General features: G+C 45.9%; 1 pseudogene; it reads right to left on the reverse strand.

The window, feature by feature from the left end:
• Positions 1–14,272, reverse strand: part of LOC141144987 (Y+L amino acid transporter 2-like) — a 104,665-nt pseudogene extending 90,393 nt beyond the window's left edge.
• Between the last annotated feature and the right edge of the window lie 6,190 nt (positions 14,273–20,462).

A 20,462-nucleotide genomic window follows, 5' to 3' on the forward strand; every position in this document is an offset into this window, starting at 1 on the left:
AACAATCAATAAATGTTTTAGAACAATTGATACACTAAAGTACAGAAAAGTATATATATCCATATGTTTGCGAGCTGTCCGGGCAGACTACCCCCCACCACCCAAAGCAGCCCCAAGGAGCCCACCCAGACCACAGGGTGCCAAAAAATACCCCAACCAGGCTATCCAAAGATGGTAAGATACCTGCAATTCACCAGGGATGCTACACGCCTCCGGAGCAAGGCCTCAAAAACAGAGATCACAGTAAATAGCTGCAGGGGACAATAAGAGGGACCTGGCGGAGAGTATGCCTAAAGAAATATATATACAAACAAATTATGTACATATAACGGGGCCCAATGATCACACATCAATTTAAAATAAGAAATTTAATATCGGACTAACATAGTCTCTAATTTTACTTACAAGTAAGCTATTCAAATTAGGAGACAGGACACCGGAAAACAGCCATTATTGGAAGTGGTTCATCATAGGATGAAAGATGTAGAAAGTATCACTGGAAAATGGTAAAAAGAGGGGAGGGGAGGGAGGAGGGGACATTTATATGCCAGATACTGCTATCCAAAAACACAGGTCTGAAAACGCTAAATGCGATTCAGCTGTAGCCAATAACAAATCTAAGTATAAACGGATTTACACTCACCAGTAGTATAATCAAGAGTGGAAAATTATAGCTGAAAGGAAAGACCTGCAGCCAATAGAAGCACCAATTGGAACAAGCTAGAAGACAAAAAGTACTACTGTTAGCTTGATGTAGACTGGATCTATAGGAGAGTGAAGGGAAACAGCCAATAAGGCAAAGAAGTGCTTACCCGATCGTGTTGCAGTTAATATGACCGTGTCCTGTGATTCCCTGGCGTGTCTAGTGGCCTGGGATGCCGGTGCTCTTATGTCCCCCTCACACGAGCGGCATCTGACGTCACCGCGCGTGTGAGCGGACAGAAAGGCCACTGCGCATGCGCCGCCCGCAACTCCATCCGGTCCTACAAGGTCCAGAAGGCACAGCGGTGGTGTCCATGGTGATGTGTAAATACATCACAGACACTGCGCAGTATACAAGCGCCGCGATTGGCGGCGCGATACCTCCCAGGTCCCTCTTATTGTCCCCTGCAGCTATTTACTGTGATCTCTGTTTTTGAGGCCTTGCTCCGGAGGCGTGTAGCATCCCTGGTGAATTGCAGGTATCTTACCATCTTTGGATAGCCTGGTTGGGGTATTTTTTGGCACCCTGTGGTGTGGGTGGGCTCCTTGGGACTGCTTTGGGTGGTGGGGAGGTAGTCTGCCCGGACAGCTTGCAAACATATGGATATATATACTTTTCTGTACTTTAGTGTATCAATTGTTCTAAAACATTTATTGATTGTTATATTTCTCTTCATAGAAAGCTCTGTAGCGCTTTAGGTATCAAACAACTGTCCTTGAAGAAGCCAATACTGGCGAAACATGTCGGGCAACTGAATACCCACTCACTGAACTGGCCGCCACAATCATCAGGCCAAGTCATGTGAAATATTTTTGCTACAGAATTGATTTTAGAATTTTCCGCACACCTTGTCTATGTGGTTTTCATGTCTAATTTTATTGATTTTTGTTAAATAAATATAATTTTTTACTTTCAAGTTTTGTATTCTGTTTCTCTTGGCACCGCCATAATCCCTATATTTCTTCCCCCTCCAATTTGATTTTCAAACTATTGGGATGAGGTGTCGTATTACACCAAGGGTTGCTCAGCCAGACTTTAAACTCCCAGGATGTTGCCAAGAGAGGCCTAGTCATCTCTGCTCACCTCCACCATCACAGGAGTGAGCTTTCAAATGCTGAGCTCAGAGCTACTGCATCAGAGGAGAGAAAGAGCATATGAGGGGGTTTGAATCAGAGAAAAAGCTCACACCTATAATGGTGGAGGTGAGCAGTGATGACTAGGCCTCACTTAGCAACGTCCTGGGAGTATTCCAGTCAGGCTGCATAAGGTATGTAAATGGCCTACACCTAGAGCAAGAACATTATTCATCTTTAGTCAGAGCTGCACAGTTTGTTTTAATCTACAAACATCCCTTACCTGCATAGGCAGGTTTTTTGTAAAGGGAAACTATCCTTTTAAGGTTTTGAGGCTGAAGTTTGGTAACTCGAACCTTCTGCTCCCTCCACATATTTTCTATGGGATTAAGGTCTGGAAACTGGCTAGGCCACTCCAGGACCCTTATGTGCTTCATCTTGAGCCACTCCTTTGTTGCCCTGGCCATGTGTTTTGGGTCATTGCCATGCTGGAATACCCATCCACGACCCATTTTCAATGCTTAGGGAAGGAGGTTTCCATAGAAGCAGGAGCAGAAAAACACTCAAAGCATAATGTTTCCACCTCCATGTTTGATGGTGGGGGTGGTGTTCTTGGGATCATAGGCAGCATTCCTGCTCCTCCAAACACAGCGAGTTGAGTTGATGCCAAAGAACTCGATTTTGGTCTCATCTGACCACAACACTTTCACCCAGTTCTCCTCTGACTCTTTCAGATGTTCATTAGCTTCAGACGGGCCTGTACATGTGCATTTTTGAGCAGGAGGACCTTGTGGGCGCTGCAGGATTTCAGTCCTTCACAGCGTAGTGTGTTACCAATTGTTTTCTTGGTGACTATGGTCCCAGCTGCCTTGAGATCATTGACAAGATTCCCCCGTGTAGTTCTGGGCTGATTCCTCACCGTTCTCATGATCATTGAAACTCCACAGGGTAAGATCTTGCATAGAGCCCCAGATCAAGGGAGATTGACAGTTATTTTGTATTTCTTCCATTTGCGAATAATCACACCAACTGTTGTCACCCTCACACCAAGCCCTGTAGTCCATTCCAGCCTTGTGTAGGAATACAGTCTTGTCCCTGACATCCTTGGACAGCTCTTTGGTCTTGCCATGGTGGAGAGATTGGACCCTGATTGATTGCTTCTGTGGACATGTGTCTTTTATACAGGTAACACGCTGAGATTAGGAGCCCTCTCTTTAAGAGAGGGCTCCTAATCTCAGCTCGTTACCTGTATAGAAGATGCCTGGGAGCCAGAAATCTTGCTGATTTATGGGGGATAAAGTACTTATTTCACTCATAAAAACGGTGTTCTGGCCAAAACTTTACTTTTTAGATAAAAATACCCCTTTAATACTCATGCTTAGTATATTTCAGTAAAGCTATGCTGTGTACTAAGGTCCGTTTAGTATTTTTGCTGCATTGTATTCTTACTTTTGGAAGTCCCAGCAGACCGCGGCCACCTCCTGCGTGGGCATCTGAAGCCGCAGAGTATCTCTTCCTGTATTCCGTGCATGCTAGATACCCAGCATGCACCTGCCGATCTTGCGCATGCGCAGTGCAACGCGAGCAGTATAATAGCTTGTATTGCCTCCTGGGATTGATGACACACATCTCCCAGGAGGCAATGCAAAGTCGGAAATGATGCGCGGGGCCGTGGCCACTAAGGAGGAAGTGAAAAAAGAAAAATGCTGAAATAAAGTAAGCGATCCCCCCCAAAAAAATGCCAATTCGTTACAAGTGTACACAGTAGTGCTGGATGGTGAGGAGTATAAAATGTGGGTGGAACTCCGCCTTAAAATGTAAATCATTTTATAACTTTTTGGAAATGCGTTTTTCTGGATATTTTTGTTGGTATTCGGTTTCTCACTGTTATAATAAACCTGCCATTAAAATTATAGACTGATCATTTCTTTGTCAGTAGGCAAACGTACAAAATCAGCAGGGGATCAAACACTTTTTTCCCCTCACTGAATAGAGTGGAGAAGGAAGAATACCACCTTGAATGTTTTATATACACATTAAAGATTTTTTATGGGATTTAAATTTACCTATGTTTTAAACTAAAAATAATTGGACTATTTGCACACTTTCAAACAAACACTGTGTTTGCTGTCAGGTTGTTTGATTTGAGGCATGTGTTTTTTTGCACATTAACCTGTTTTTGTCTGGATGCACCTATATACATGTATTAATATGAATTTTGAGGTAATTTTGATAATCTATCATTTACCTACATGAGATTATGCAATATATATTGGCTTGAGTATTGATACATTTATTCTTTGTTACACTTATTAAAGTGATTGTAAAGTCTTGTTTTAAAAAATAAATAAAAATAACAAACATGTTATACTTACCTCCTCTGTGCAGTTGGTTTTGCACAGAACAGCCCAGAACCTCCTCTTCTCGGGACCCTCTTTGCTGCTCCTGGCCCCTCCCTCCTATCGAGTGCCCCCACAGTCAGCAGATTCCTATGGGGGCACTGGAGCCGAGTCACAGCTCCCTCTGTCTATTCAGACATGAAGCCGTGCTGGGGCAGCTGCTACACACAAAAGGTTTTTTATCTTAATGCATAGAGGCAGTCTAGCCACGTACAGGACCCCAAAAACCAAGCACCGCCTTCAGGCTAAGGGCATAAATTTTTGATTTCACTCCTCACTACCTATCAGAGTTTCGGAGGCCATGAAATGCCCAGATAGCACAACCCCCCCCCATGACCCCATCTTGGAAAGCAGACGCCCCAAGCTATTTGCTGAGAGTAGGGTTGTCCTGATACCGATGCTAGTATTGGTATCGGGACATTAACCGAGCATTTGTACGAGTACTTGTACTCGCACAAATGCTTCCGATGCCTAATCCGATACCTGCAACCAGAAGTCGGCGGGCGGAGAGGATGGAGCAGAGATCGGTCTGGCAGCAGTAGAACTAGGGGGAAGTTGGCCGGGGCAGGGATGCAGGGCACCGTCACATATTCTGTCCAAAACAGTGACCGGAGCCGTCCCATTTGGTAAAGGAAGTGACGTTCCGTGTCTCTGTCGGAGGGTAAACATCACAACACCCATTTTGGTACACCCTGCACTCAGCTGCAGTAAGCCAGCAGCAGATATCTTGTTACAACCAGCCCGAACTATATGGGCTGGGTGTAACAAGATGTCCGCTGCTGGCTTACTGTAGCCGAGTGCAGGGTGTACTAAGATGGGCGTCGCAGCATAATTACTAGATGATAAATGTTAAATGACATGAATGATGAGAGGCAAGGAAGGATTTTGCAATATTAAACCAAAAGTGAATAAACTAATGCGCAAACCCACAATGACCAATAGGCTAGTTAAGAGCTGCCAACATAGAACAATGTACTCACATAACTAAACCAAATGAAAAAGCAAATTATGTGGCGCTACTTACGCCTAGGTAAAAAGTGTATATATAGGCAATATGTCCACGTAAATAGATGCAATATGTACACGTGCAACAGTGCATAGATTACAAAATTAATGAAAGTGCAATAGTGCATAAATATCATAAATAGATGAATTATCAAGTATAAATAATGATATTTGAAGCGCTTCACAATGTGCAAAAAAATGAATATATATGAATAAAAAGAAATAAATAAATATAAATACTCAAATAAATCCAGCGGTGAGTAAAATTTCCTAAGAAATCCAGCAATCAAAATAGTGTAAAATTATAAAAAATTATTAAAAAATTAGTGCCACCAAATGTGTAAAAAAAATCCACATAAAAAATCAACATAAAAATAAATATATAGGGATGTATTCAGAAGGATCAATTATACAAGTGTAGAATCCGATTGGTATAAAGCTTTGATCCGGTCCCACTAGCAAAGCTGTTTAAAAACACTTGCTTAATTAAGGTGCTCATTGACATTTATAGTAACAATGTTTCTTTTGCTTCTGTTCACAACCAAGGTGAAAATCATAAACAGATCTCATTTAACAGGCAGATAAGAGAAAAAAAAAATCATTGTGCAATATTTAGGATACCAAGGTACACAGGCAAACTTCAATCCACTCACGTGTGCCTTATAATGATAAGGCATATGCAGGTTTTGCTATGGCAGTCAGCCGCCTTAGACAGGAGCAGATTCACTGCAGTACACTGTGTGATACTGCTGATCTGCACAGAGCGTCCTTGGCTCCTCCCACGCGTTGCATCACAGTCACGTGACTTTTTCAAGGAAAAAAAAGTCACGTGACTGTGATGCAATGCCATGTAGCATTGCAAAATCCTTCCTTTCCTCTCATCATTCATGTAATTTATTATGCAATTCATTGCCAATCAGTGCTACATTTCAGTGCTTGCCCATAAGCCTATAAGTGCCGCCTATCAGTGCCACCTATCAGTGCCCATCAGTCAGTGCCAGCCATCACTGCCAGCCACCTGTCAGTGCCACCTATCAGTGCCCATAAGTGCCATCGATCAGTGCCTATCAATCAGTTCCAGCCACCTGTCAGTGCCACCTATCAGTGCCCATCAGTCAGTGCCATCCATCAGTGCCAGCCACCTGTCAGTGCCGCCTATCAGTGCCCATAAGTGCTGCCTATCAGTGTCATCTATCAGTACCATCTGTCAGTGCCAGCCATCAGTGCCAGCCATCAGTCAGTGCCACCTATCAGTGCCCATCAGTCAAACTGTCACATGACATTAAAAAAAAGTATCGGTAATCTGTATCGGCGAGTACTTGAAAAAAAGTATTGGTACTTGTACTCGGTCTTAAAAAAGTAGTATCAGGACAACCCTAGCTGAGAGGCATGTTAAGTCCATGGAATATTTAATATTTTGCCACAAGTTTTGGGATAATGAGAAAACAATTTTTTTTTCCCATAAAGTTGTCACTAAATGATATATTGCTCAAACATGCCATGGGAATATGTGAAATTACACCCCAAAATACATTCTGCTGCTTCTGCTGAGTACGGGGATACCACATGTGTGGGACTTTTTGGCAGTCTAGCCGCGTACAGGACCCCGAAAACCAAGCACTGTCTTCAGGCTTTCTAAGGGCATAAAATGGTGAGTTCACTTCCTACAAATGTGTGAAACAATCAGCGCCACCCTAATAATTAATCAAGTGCAAAGTTATATATATATATATATATATATATATATGTGTGTGTATGTGTACCAAAGGACAAAGAATTGCATACCTGCAAAGCAAACATGAAAAAACATAGTAACAATAAAACATTGCAGTTAAGCATAAAATACAGTAAAACAGCAGAACAATAATGAGAGAACAATAGCGCGAGAACAATAGAGAGAGATGAACAAGAAAATGACAACTATTTTTGGCTTTTTTATTATATATATGTTTTTTACACTTTTATTTGTAACTGTAACTGTAATGCCCTGTACACACGGTCGGATTTTCCGACGGAAAATGTGTGATAGGACCTTGTTGTCGGAAATTCCGACCGTGTGTGGGCTCCATCACACATTTTCCATTGGATTTTCCTACACACAAAGTTTGAGAGCAGGCTATAAAATTTTCCGACAACAAAATCCGTTGTCGGAACTTCCGATCGTGTGTACACAAATCCGACGCACAAAGTGCCACGCATGGTCAGAATAAATAAAGAGATGAAAGCTATTGGCTACTGCCCCGTTTACAGTCCCGACGTATGTGTTTTACGCCACCGCGTTCAGAATGATCGGATTTTCCGACAACTTTGTGTGACCGTGTGTATGCAAGACAAGTTTGAGCCAACATCCGTCGGAAAAAATACATGGATTTTGTTGTCGGGATGTCCGATCAATGTCCGACCGTGTGTACGGGGCATTAGGGTACCAGGTTCGGGTCTCTCAAAATATGATGGCATCTTTGAAGACCCTGTGAAAGTGTGCCCTAGGACTGTGCAGTGTACCCTATGCTAATACTCCACTGGTATGTGGCAGCGACAGAAACATTCACTGATGCAGAGACCAGGTTGGTCAGGACAGGAGGGACAATAATAGCGGGTGTTACGCCTATATGCACGCTTGCTACAGACACAACATTTTCTTTGGGGTGCTCGTTGGGTAGGGGTACCAGGGAGGACATTCGGAAAATGCCTCTCATGCAGCCGGATCAATGCATTTGCATTGGGAAGTTGGACAACAGCACTGTCTGGAAGGAGAAGGGCTGTGATGATCTCTTCCTGGAATTTAAGGATGGATCCAGTTCATCCTGATGTATTGTATAGCACATAAGCGTTCAGCCGAGCCAATTGAAATAGATATACAGACACTTTTTTATACCAGCGTCTGACCTTACGGGCAATTAAGTACGGCGCCATCAACTGGTCATTGAAATCCACCCCTCCCATATTAAGGTTGCAATCGTGGACACAGAGGGGCTTCTCAACAAAACCAGTCGCCGTTGGATTTTGGACAGTCGTACCTGTGTGAAGGGAGGACAGAACAAAAACATTCTGATTATTCCTCCATTTCACTGTGAGCAAATTATTACATCTCAAGCAGGCTTTCTCCCCCCGTCTAAGTCGGGATTCCTACAAGCTGTTGGGGGAAGCCCGTCGATTAGATTGCACGGTGCCACATGCGCCAATTCCACAATCAAAAAGGTGACTAAAAAGTGGACCGCTTGTGTAATAATTGTCCACAAGTGGTACAAGTGGTACCCCTTTCCGAATAAGTGTGACACCAAGTCCCAAACAAACTTGCCTGCGCTCCCTATGTAGTCTGGGCAGTTGGAGGGCTCCACGTGACTGTATTTTCCCTCGTAAACCATAAAACTATATGTATAGCCTGTGGCCCTGTCACAGAGCTGATACAACTTGACCCCATATCTGGCACGCTTGCTGGGGAGATACTGTTTGAAAGACAAGCGGCCAGAAAACTTAATCAGGGACTCATCAACGCAGACAACTTGATCGGGAATAAACAAGGCTGCAAACTGCTGGATGAAGTGGTTTAAGAGGGGCCGAATTTTGTGAAGCCTATCAAATTCAAAATTCAGGGTCACCCTGAGAATGACAGAGTTCATTGTCATTAAAATGCATGAACCGCAAGAACTGCTCATATCGCATCCTGTCAAGGAAGCAGAGAACACAGGCATAAAGTGAATTGGGTCAGTGGACCAATATGACCGCAACTCACTTTTTTAGTTATGCCCATGAGGAGGGATAGGCCCAGACAGGTCTTAAATTCGTAACACATAACCGTTTTTCATTCTCTGGCAAGGGTCAACTGGGGATTAGCGGCTATGAATTGACCAGCATACAAATTGCTTTGGTCCACAATAGATCTATAGAGATCTTAGATGAAAAACAGTGAATAAAAATCAAGTGGCGTAAAATCAACTGTTTCCACCTAAATTCCGGGTTGGCCAGTAAATGGGGGAAGTACGGGCACTGCCGAAGTGGTGAGCTCCCAATTAGGTATGGCATATGCAGCGGGAAGGGCACTATGGGATCTACGGGCCTGTGTTCGAACTCTTGGTGGCTGCGGGGCACTGCTTGTGCTAGCCACCGCACCAGCTTGAACTGCACCTATGGGACTCGCCACATCACCAAATGTTACTGCAGTACTGGTTTGACTAGGACCAGGATGTACTAGGCCGCTGGTGCTTGCCAGTTCACCAGAAGGATGAGCGGCACTAGTACTGGCTCTCTGCTCCATACCTGAGCCCTGCAGTTCTTGCACCTCAGCAACAGAAGAATGGGGTCGGGTCCGCCTGACCTTGGCAGGGACCACTACCCTGTCATCTGAGCTACCTGTCAGGGTGCAGCTGCTCTCTACTGGTTCGTATACTGAGCCTGAATCTGACAGTGAGGCAGCTTCCCCTTCGCTCTCATCTGTCATGCTCAGCAACGTGTAGGCCTCTTCACTAGTGTACCTCTGTTTGGACATTTTGGCCTCTAAATTTACAGGTACAGCTAGTGCAACTCACAGGCAAAAGAGCACCTGATTATCAGCGACTGTTTCAATCACTACCAAAAAAATTAACTGTTAGCGTTCGCAAGGATCAGGCCTGACTCTGCTAACGCTGCAATTTTGTGTGTTGTGTTTTGTAAATGACAGTGATCTATTTGATACTGCACTTGGGTGGGCTGGGCAGAGGGGATAAACGCAGATGCTAGCAGGTATCTGGGCTGATCCTGCTAATGCCGCGTTTTTGGAAACACTAAACTACTGGGAACACTAATATAGTTCTGATCAGATCAAAGATATTGATCTATTCAAACACTATACTAGTAAGGGAGATGTATGGTGTGTGCATGGGTGTTAGCGCTACTGGCACTAATCTGACACTTCCTGGGATTGATGCTAACCCTAACTGATGGTAAAACCTAACTCATGTCACCCACCAGGCGATCAGGGGGATAAACCTTTATTAGGTAATATATGGCGGTTACTCTGACGCTATAAAAAGCTAACTAGCGTCACCCGTGACACTAATACAGTGATCACTGATGCCAGGGGGTAAAAGGGTTAACTAAGGGGCGATCAGGGGGTTAAAACCTTTATTAGGTAATGTATGGGGGGTACCCTGACACTATAAAAGACTGATGGTGAAACTAACCAACTAACTAGTCATCCGTGACACTAATACAGCGTTAAGAATATAGATCTGTACACTATACTAGTAACATTGGTGACAGGGGGTAAAAAGGGTTAATTGGGGGGGTGATCAAGGGGTTAAACCTTTATTAGGGGGATACCCTAAACCTACCTGGGCCTACCACTAATTGCCTTAACACTATTTAGTGTCACACGTGATACCAGTACAGTGATCAGTGAGAAATCTGAAAACTGCACTTGGTGACACAGTGACAGGGAGTGAAGGGGTTTACTGGGGTCCGAAAAGTGTGCCTACGTGTACTGTGTCAGTGTAGTGTTGGTGCAACTCACTTTTAAATGTCCTCTCACTGGGACTGAAAAGGGTTCCACAAGGGGAGGTGACATCACTTCCTCTGCTGTGTTTACATTTCACAGGCAGAGGAAGCATTTCATTCGCCAGAACCGATCAGCAGGTCCAGGCTAGAAATCATTGGCCTGGACCTGAAGACTGGGTTCTCTAACAAATCCGAATGCCGCGGGCAATGCGGGGGCGCGCGCCCCCTGCCCACGGGCGCGAGCGAGGTACGGGTACAACGTTTTGCGCAGGGCTGCCAACCTGCCGCAGTATATCTACGTGAGCCGGTCGGGAAGTGGTTAAACACACATTCCTGATTCACTTAGATTTTAATATTTATTTTGTTTTTATTACATATTAACTTATATTGCAACAATTGAGTAAAAGCAAAGTCCCACATCATTTATTATTTTCAACTAGCTGGACATCATTCTACCAAAAGGCAGGCATGCCAAAGAAAGGAGGGCACTCTTAATGTAGCAGAACTGTTGAAGCCAGACCCAAACCTTAAACCTGCACATAGGTCCTCTATAATCACACTGCTTTGAGCATTATGAAGAAGTGGAATGCTCCTGCAAATGATAGAAAGGATAATTGATTTTTTTTTGAATAGTTGCAGGCTTATAAAGAGATTATTAAAATAGGATAAAACAAGCAGCAGTTTTGGTTTGTAGGCATTCCTTGTACTGTTCACTTGAGTTAGTAATGAAACATGCATGGTACTCAGCATAGATTGGTGCCATTATTCAATTGAATGAAATATAATGCAGCTCTATGATTACTAATAGAACACTGAGAGACTCACCCACACATACTGCAGAAAGCAGGAACACCGCAGACTGAGGAGGAGTACATGTTGGGAAGAATGGTTGCGTGAGGTACTGGGAAAATGTCACAGCCAGAATAGCTTCACTGGCAGGAGAGATTATTAGCATGGAGCTCCATAGATATAAAAAGGCCACAATACCTCCAAATGATTCCTTTAAATATATGTAACTTCCGCCTGACTTAGTAATTGTTGTTCCTAGTTCAGCATAGCAGAGAGACCCAATTACTGAAAATATTCCTCCCAGCACCCAAATAATGAGTGACAATCCATAAGAACCGGTGTACATAAGGACTCCCTTTGTTGAAACAAATATTCCTGCTCCAATGGTGTTCCCAATGACCATGCTCACTGCATGGAGAAGTGACATCTCCCTTTTCAGCTGCACTATATCTGTGGAAATATCTTCTGAGCTGCCTTTCATTTTTAAATTGTGCGTTTTTGTGACAATAGACAACTATATCACAGCCAGACTGCTGTATGTTCTTCTGATGCAGTGAAAGCCTAAAATAACAATAAAATGAGTAAATACATATTGATTTGAAAAAACATCATTATCCTACAGACACGTGCAATCAGTGCCAAATTTCTATGTTTTTTATTCCCTAGGCCAGCTACTCGATGCTGTCCCACCCACAAGAAAAACATATTTATTTATTTATTACAGCCAACTGCCTCCCATGCATACAAGTACTACAGCCAAATTAGACAGGAGTCAGCTTACCTGCCAGCATGTCTTTGGAGTGTGGGAAGAAACTGATGCAAGAACAGAAAAAACATGCAAACTCCATGCAGGTTGTGTCATAGTGGAGATTCAGGGTACGTTCACACTGAACACGAATTTGAAATTTTGAACTCACATGATTTCAAACCCGCATTTCAGTGCGAGTTCGGGGGCAATTTGAAAGACATAAGTGCGGGTTCATGTGCAGATGTCTATTGAAATCACCCCCAAAGTCGCCAAAAGTAGTGCAGGAACTACTTTTGGAAATCGGTGCGGCGCGGCAAAATCGGCATCGCACCGATTGGGACAGTGCTATTGCCGGCAATAGGCTGTGATTTGACATGTCAAATTGTGCCGATGTGAACAGGGGCTCAAACTAATGACCCTAGTCCTGCAAGGCACATGTGTTAACCACTAAGCCACTAAGCTACCCATATCCTACCCACTCCCTTCACCCTTACTCGTATATATTAAATATTATTTAGTTAACAATATTGAAAAAAGGGAATTTACCAAATATTGGAAAAAGTAAACACATAAGAATTACCTGAAACAATCAGAAAAATGTCTGTAGAGTCACAACCAGTACATTACTGACACAAACCAAATTTTCTCCGCAGAGACACAGTTGATACATAACTGACACATCTAGAAATATACTGTACAGACACAGGATCAGTACTGTACTGACACAACTAAAAGAGGGGAGAAGGATTAGGGCACCTGTTTTTTTCTATTTTTTTTTTTTATTGTTCTCTGTGCTCCCATTAGAGTGATTTACCCTCTCTATTCGTCCTGTTTAACATTATTAAAAAAAGCAAAACTCAAAGAAAATCCCAAATTTTGGGTTGCCCCCAGAAAGGTTATGGAGGGGAAACCTTCCAATGAGGACACTAGTTCTGTTGACCTGGGGGTCTCCAAGAGATTCCTTTAATTTGCAGGAATTTCCTCTCACTTCCTCTTTTTGGCTATTGGGCAGGAACTGAAGATAAATCTCCCCAATGGGACAAAGGCAAAAATAAACCCTACAGGGGTTATGCCCTTCCCCTACTCTATCCAAAATGGAAAAAAACTGCCTTTAACTGTACTGGTACAACCAGACACAAAGACACAATCACTACTGTACTGACACAATCAGAAACAAGTCCACAAAGACAAAATCACTACTGTACCGACAGAACCAGAAACACATCTGAAGAGTCAGCACTGATTGGTACAACCAGAAACATGTCCACAGAGGCAATCAGTACTCTACAGATGAAACCTGAAACATGGTGTTCATTGGACCTCTGTTAAATCCCAATTTAAGTCTCTGTTGAAGTTGCTGAAAGATAGCATGCAGTAAATTATAAGGGTTGTAAGTCCGTTCTTCACCTGCATCCTAGAACTAACAACCGCTGTTTTTGAGAGATTACCACTCTCACAAAACTCTTTGTGAGAGTGGTAATCTCCTTTTAGCAGTTTAAAACACCCCACTTCTTGACACTGCAGAGCTGCAAGGAGTGTCAGCTTTGCTGATTGGATCAATGTAGCCGCTACACACTAATTAACAATGAGCACTGCAAGCTTAATGTCCTTTAGGGCCAAATCAAATATCTCACAAATGTTTACCTGTACAGCATTTGCCTGAAACTGAAATATCAGTTTTAGACAAACAGAACTTTTAACAGTATATTGTGGACAAATGGCTTTTCCCTAAGTTACCTCTATAGTACCTTAAAGTTGAATCAACAGTTCCAGCTAAACTTTTGCAGTCCCCAGATATATATACTTACTGTGTCTGAAGAAGGCTAACCTCCAGTGATGACCTGCTGACCTTCCTGTCCGCCGAATCCACCGTGATTATTTACAGTAAAGCAGAACTGTGAACTGATAGAATTGAATCGAAGCCCACTATATGCATAGTGTGTGACCAGTCTCTACAAGCTAAACTCAACACTTTTGAAGTTAACCTTTGTCCTGTCCATGTGCTATTTGTTGCAAAATATATAACTAATATAATGCTAGTACACGTCCCCCTTGTATGCTCTAAAATTTGGGTAGAGGGTTGTACTAGAGATAGTCTGGGCTAAAAAATGACTTTACACTAGAAATCTTTATCTATTAGGTTAAAGTTCGTACTTTCAGATTAACTTTGACATATTTAGATCATTTCCAAAAAATGAAGAGCTAAAGTCTGTGATTTCCATTTGGTATATTTCCCCTGCTATACCTTTTTTTTTAATGTGGCTTATCCCGTTTAGTTGTTGTTCTCCAGGCTGTGTTTTTTCAGGGTCCATATAGCTGTTTACTGATTTACAAACAAAAAAAAAATACTAGTCACTGGAACTGTTATTTATTCCCCAGCATAAGGCTCAAGGTGTCAGTCTGGTAACATACATGGTGTGGAAGATAGCTGTTAAGCCTCATTCAGCCACGTATAAATAGTACTAAAGCAGCCATGAACCTGTTTTAGTGTCAATCTGTTTCTTTTACAAAGTGAAAGTACTGCCAGTTTGACTTTTTAATCCCATTCTGAAACATTCCTCTGAACTAGATCCAACATTTATCAACAGCTTTCAAAGCCCATTGCATGCATCCAGACTAGATGTCATCAAACCCAGTAGTCTCATGACTGTCCTAAATGATTAGCATGACGTACTAGGCAGCTGCCTAGGGTGCACTGCCACCACGGCCACAGGTTTTCCTACTCTCCTCCATAGGGACGTAGATAAGGGATGGTTAGGGGGGTCTGAACCCACCAAAAGCACCCTGCCCAAATGCTTATGTAGTCTCTGCTGCCACATGGAGCCACCCACTCAGCCTCAGCAATCAGATCTGTCAGAGAATATTGGCTGAGTGGCAACAATGGTGTGGTCCCCAGACTTCCCCCTCCTCTCTTCTTGCCCTCCTCCTTCTCTGAATGATGGAGCCAGGGGGTAGGGCAAGCACATGATTGGTTGCTAGGACATTGGTGGTCCTAGCAACCAATCACATGCTTGCACTGCCCCCAGGCCCCGACATTCAGAGAAGAAGGATGGCAAGGATGGATTTTCCTCCATCAGACCCGGCCAGGGAGTGACATCACTGCAGGCAGGAAACTGGGACACAGGGCTGGCTCTGCACAGATGTTCCAGGCTGACCAGGTTTTCCCACCTTACCCCCTACCACCTCACCTACCCCACATACTGCCTCACCTTCCTCACATACTGCCTCACCTACCCCTCCTACTGCCTCACCCACCCCCATACTGCCTCACCTAACCCCCAATAATGCCTCGCCTACCCCTCATACTGCCACACCCATTCCCATACTGCCTCACCCATCCCCCATACTGCCTCACCTACCCCTCGTATTGCCTCCTCTACCCCTCATCCCCCTTATCATACGGGGAGGGGCACATAGCTGGTTTTGCCTAGGGTGCAAAATAGTCTAGCACCGACTCTGGGCGACGATGGTCTAATAATTAAAAACCAGGGCTTAATCTTTTTGATTTAATCCACTAAAATGGTTAGGGTCACTGTGGTCAAATCATTGAGATGTGACATTAAGGCTGGGTTCACACTTATGTGAATTGAATGCTGGTTTCCCCATGTAGCACCCTAATGTCTAGGCAGGGTTGCTCCTAAATTTACCTGCCAGATGTAGTTACCTTGGCTCATTGTTAGGGATCAATTGAGTTCACCCTAAGTCTGGAATGGCTGCACTTCTCTCTTCTGCCACTAGGTGGCTGGGTACCTGGTGAGATTAGATAAAACAAGGGCAAAGCAAGGACAGATTAGGAGTATATGGGGTACCTCAGCCAATGGGCAGGGGTTTTCTTAAATCCCTTGGCCTGCTGGGAGAACCTATATATTTGGGTGGAGTCAGGTGACTGGGGTTCTGTGCCACCTGGACAGCTGTCTGGGTGGATGTGTTTAGTATTGCCCGGGCTGCTAGGCTGGAGTTTGGGCCTATACCGGGCACATCTCGCTGCTAGGCTGTCTGAGGTCCTATCCAGAAGCAAGAGAGCAGCGTAGGGTTGGGATTGCGGCTTGCAGTCCAATCAGAAGTGCCGGCGGTTAACCTTTTGTAGTCGGAGGTAGAGGGAATCTGTTGCCACTAAGGGACCATCCACCTTATTACCAGGGACCACAGTGAGTAGCTGAAGTAAGTACCGGAGCAGAATTCTCACCAACCGGGGACAGTGAAAAATTGGGAAACTTCAGCAGGTGTCAAGCCAGGAACCCAGCCAGCGCAGATGACGCTTGCAGAGCAGCCTTGTGTGTCAAGCCAGGGACCGAGCCGGCCAGTGGGGTGAAGCTTGAGAAGTATCTTGAGTGCCAAGCTAGGGACCCAGGAGAGAAGCGGGGGTGACGCTTGAGGAAGATACTTAAGTGAAGATTGGAAGAGCTCAAAGGATTCGGTGGCAGTGAATCAGCAAGTCTATGGAGAGAGACTGGTAGCTCAGTGGGTTGAGAGCCTACAATAAGTGAATGTATAAGAGTAAAGGAGTTTGTTACAACTTGTGTTAGGAACTGTTCTAATGCCGTGTACACACGAGCGGACTTTCCGGCATACTTGGTCCGGCGGACCAGAGTCCGCCAAACAATCCGATCGTGTGTAGACTCCGGCAGACATTTTTTTCCCAAAAGTCCGCCGTACCTAGATTTGAAACAGGTTTCAAATCTTAGTCCGCCGGACTCGCCGGACTCCATTCCTGACGGAAAGTCAGTTCGTCTATATGCTGGTCCAACGGACAGGGTATTGCATCTCACGCTCGCTGCAATAGAAAAAACAAATTTTCCTATTGCGGCAAGCGTAGGGCATCCCAGGCCCTTAGGTCTGGTATGGATTTTAAGGGGAACCGTTTTTTCGGCGTAGGGTCCCCCCCAAAATCCATACCAGACCCCAATCCGAGCACGTAGCCCGGCCGGTCAGGAAAGGGGGTGGGGACGAGCGAGCGCCCCCCTCCTGAACCATACCAGACCGCATGCCCTCAACATGGGGGGTGGGTGCTTTGGGGAGGGGGGGCACCCTGCGGGCCCCCCCACCCCAAAGCACCTTGTCCCCATGTTGATGAGGACAAGGGCCTCTTCCCGACAACCCTGGCCGTTGGTTGTCGGGGTCTGCGGGCGGGGGCTTATCGGAATCCGGGAGCCCCCTATAATAAGAGGGCCCCCAGATCCCGGCCCCCCACCCTATGTGAATGAGTATGGGGTACATGGTACCCCTACCCATTTACCTAGGGAAAAAGTGTCAATAATAAAACACACTACACAGGTTTTTAAAATAATTTATTAGACAGCTCCGGGGGGGGTCTTCCTCCGGCTTCAGGGGTCTTCTTCCGGCTTCGGGGGTCCCTCCGGTTCCTCTTCTCCCAGTATCCAGTTGGTTCTTCTCCGCTCTCTCTGGCCTCTTCTCCCGGTGTTCCAGTTCTTCTGCCGGCTCCTCCGCTGTCTTCATGCCGCTCTTTTGCCAGAGGAGGCCCGGACTTCTGGCTTCTTGTCTTCTTGGCTTCTTCCCTCTTCTCTTCTCCAGATGTTGACACGACGGTCTCTCTGGCTGGACTGCTCTCTGAGCGCTCCGATGTGACTTATATAGGCGGAGACCCCGCCCCCTTATGCCCTCACAGTCCCTGGGCATGCTGGGACTGTGACGTTTTAGGGGGCATGGTCAACATCACCCGGTGACCACGCCCCCTAAAACGTCACAGTCCCAGCATGCCCAGGGACTGTGACGTCATAAGGGGGCGGGGTCTCCACCTATATAAGTCACATCGGAGCGCTCAGAGAGCAGTCCAGCCGGAGAGACCGTCGTGTCAACATCTGGAGAAGAGAAGAGGGAAGAAGCCAAGAAGCCAGAAGTCCGGGCCTCTGCTGGCAAAAGAGCGGCATGAAGACAGTGGAGGAGCCGGCAGAAGAACTGGAACACCGGGAGAAGAGGCCAGAGAGAGCGGAGAAGTACCAAACGGACGCCGGGAGAAGAGGAACCGGAGGGACCCCCGAAGCCGGAAGAAGACCCCCGAAGCCGGAAGAAGACCCCCGAAGCCGGAGGAAGACCCCCCCCGGAGCTGTCTAATAAATTATTTTAAAAACCTGTGTAGTGTATTTTATTATTGACACTTTTTCCCTAGGTGAATGGGTAGGGGTACCATGTACCCCATACTCATTCACATAGGGTGGGGGGCTGGGATCTGGGGGCCCTCTTATTATAGGGGGCTCCCGGATTCCGATAAGCCTCCTGCCCGCAGACCCCGACAACCAACGGCCAGGGTTGTCAGGAAGAGGCCCTTGTCCTCATCAACATGGGGACAAGGTGCTTGGGGGGGTCCTGCAGGGCGCCCCCCCTCCCCCAAAGCACCCACCCCCCATGTTGAGGGCATGCGGCCTGGTACGGTTCAGGAGGGGGGGGCGCTCGCTCGTCCCCACCCCCTTGCCTGACCGTCCGGGCTGCTACTCGGATCGGGGGCTGGTATGGATTTTAGGGGGACCCCACGCCGTTTTTTCGGCCTTTATAATCCATACCAGACTTAAGGGCCTGGTATGCCCCGTGACGGGGCTTGCAAGGTGTCAATCTCACCGATAAAAGCGGCGAGATTCACTTCCTTTTCTAGTCCTGTTGTACCCGAGTCACGTTCAAAATGAACGGACTTGGCCGTGTGTAGACAAGTCCGTTCATTCTGAAAGTCTGCCGTAACTCCGGCGAAAGTCCGTCGGAAAGACGGGCGGACCTAGCCTGCCGGAAAGTCCGGTCGTGTGTAGGCAAGTCCGTCCGTTCAGGTAGTCCGCCGGAAAGACCGTTGGACCAAGTCTGCTGGAAAGTCTGATCGTGTGTACGAGGCATAAGACTGTTGCCATAGGAGACAGCGCTCCTACGCATGCATATGTGGTGTCTTGCTAACTGCCTTTCCCTGCATGGCTGTCTACCTCTAGAAGTCTCAGAGTCTGCCAATTAACATTGCAACTACCTAAGGGTGTCCTGGCTCTAACCCTCTCTGCCAAAGTTCTGTTCAAGAGAAATAAAATCTCTTTGAATTCAAGAAGTGTCTGGCGCCCATGAATCTATCTTGCACTACACCCACTATGCCTCATAACCCATGCTATACAGAAGGATGTCAGCAGCTCTTGCCTCTGGGGGTTCTCATTAGACTGAAGGAGGCCTGTGATCTTGCTACATTTGGCGCCCAACGTGGGGCAATGGCCTTATCCTTGCAGCAGTCGCACATAGCAACTAGCTACAGCTCCATTGGGATTTCATCTGGCTCCGTGGAAAGGTGGCAAATAACATCTGTACTTCTCATAGACTGTGTTATTGTGCATGCCAACGTGGGGAAGAACCAACAAGTCTCATTGCTCATGGGAGAGGATCAGCCTTGTCTTTTGACACTTCCCGCCAGCGCTGTGAGGGTTAAAACAGACTCCATAATGGACTCCATTACAGTTTTGGCGCGTCACAGTGAGAAGAAGGTGGGTGTGAAGGTTTCCAGAAAGCATCTGCACCAATCCATTGGCAGGGGGAGGAGTTCCCATGCTGCAGAGGAGGATAAGGAAGTGCTGCCACATGTGCCTGGTTGTGGGTTGGAGAGAAAGATGGCGTAGTTTGTAAGTGAGATGGCGGATTGTAAAAGGTATGCTCCGGTAGTTGGTTTCGGTCTGAGCGATGCGAAACCTGTCCTGACTGACACCGGAGTGCGGTATAAACTGAAGGGTAAGCTTGCCCTGTAAACAGCTGCAGGCTATGAGGCCTTGTGACTTATCTGTGAGAAATGTCTTGGGTAGTCTGTGGACATTGTGGAGAGCACCTGTTTGAAGTTGTCTCCCCAATTCAAACTCCGCGGATACTACAAGTCGATTGGGACAAGAGTGTCGCTATCCTGGCTGGGAGTGACATCAAGAGCCCACCTGCCATCACCAGAGACGTGCAGGAAGCTGCTATCCCTGCATCCACGACCACCCCAGGACCCAGCGCATCGGTCGCTCTTCAAGGCTGCGGTCGGGTCCATCTGCTCGCCTTAATGTCTGAGCCACCGGGGAAAAGAGTACCGGAGCCAGGTAAGCCTGCCAGGAGGGAAAGCAGTGTGCCTGTAGGCGAAGTGATGCCTGTGGCCATTAAGGGGGATAACGCAGTTGTGGCAGTTAAGGCAAACGCCAAGCGCAATTATATCTCGGCCAGAGAGTGTTCTATCATAACAGATTCAGGCGTTCCGTCTGATGGACTATTTGAACTGTTTTCGGATACTTTATCTTGTACCGGGAAGTGGAGTGACAGTGATGAGGAGC

Source organism: Aquarana catesbeiana, linkage group LG05 (genome assembly GCF_042186555.1).
Source record: "Aquarana catesbeiana isolate 2022-GZ linkage group LG05, ASM4218655v1, whole genome shotgun sequence".
Lineage (NCBI taxonomy): Eukaryota > Metazoa > Chordata > Amphibia > Anura > Ranidae > Aquarana > Aquarana catesbeiana.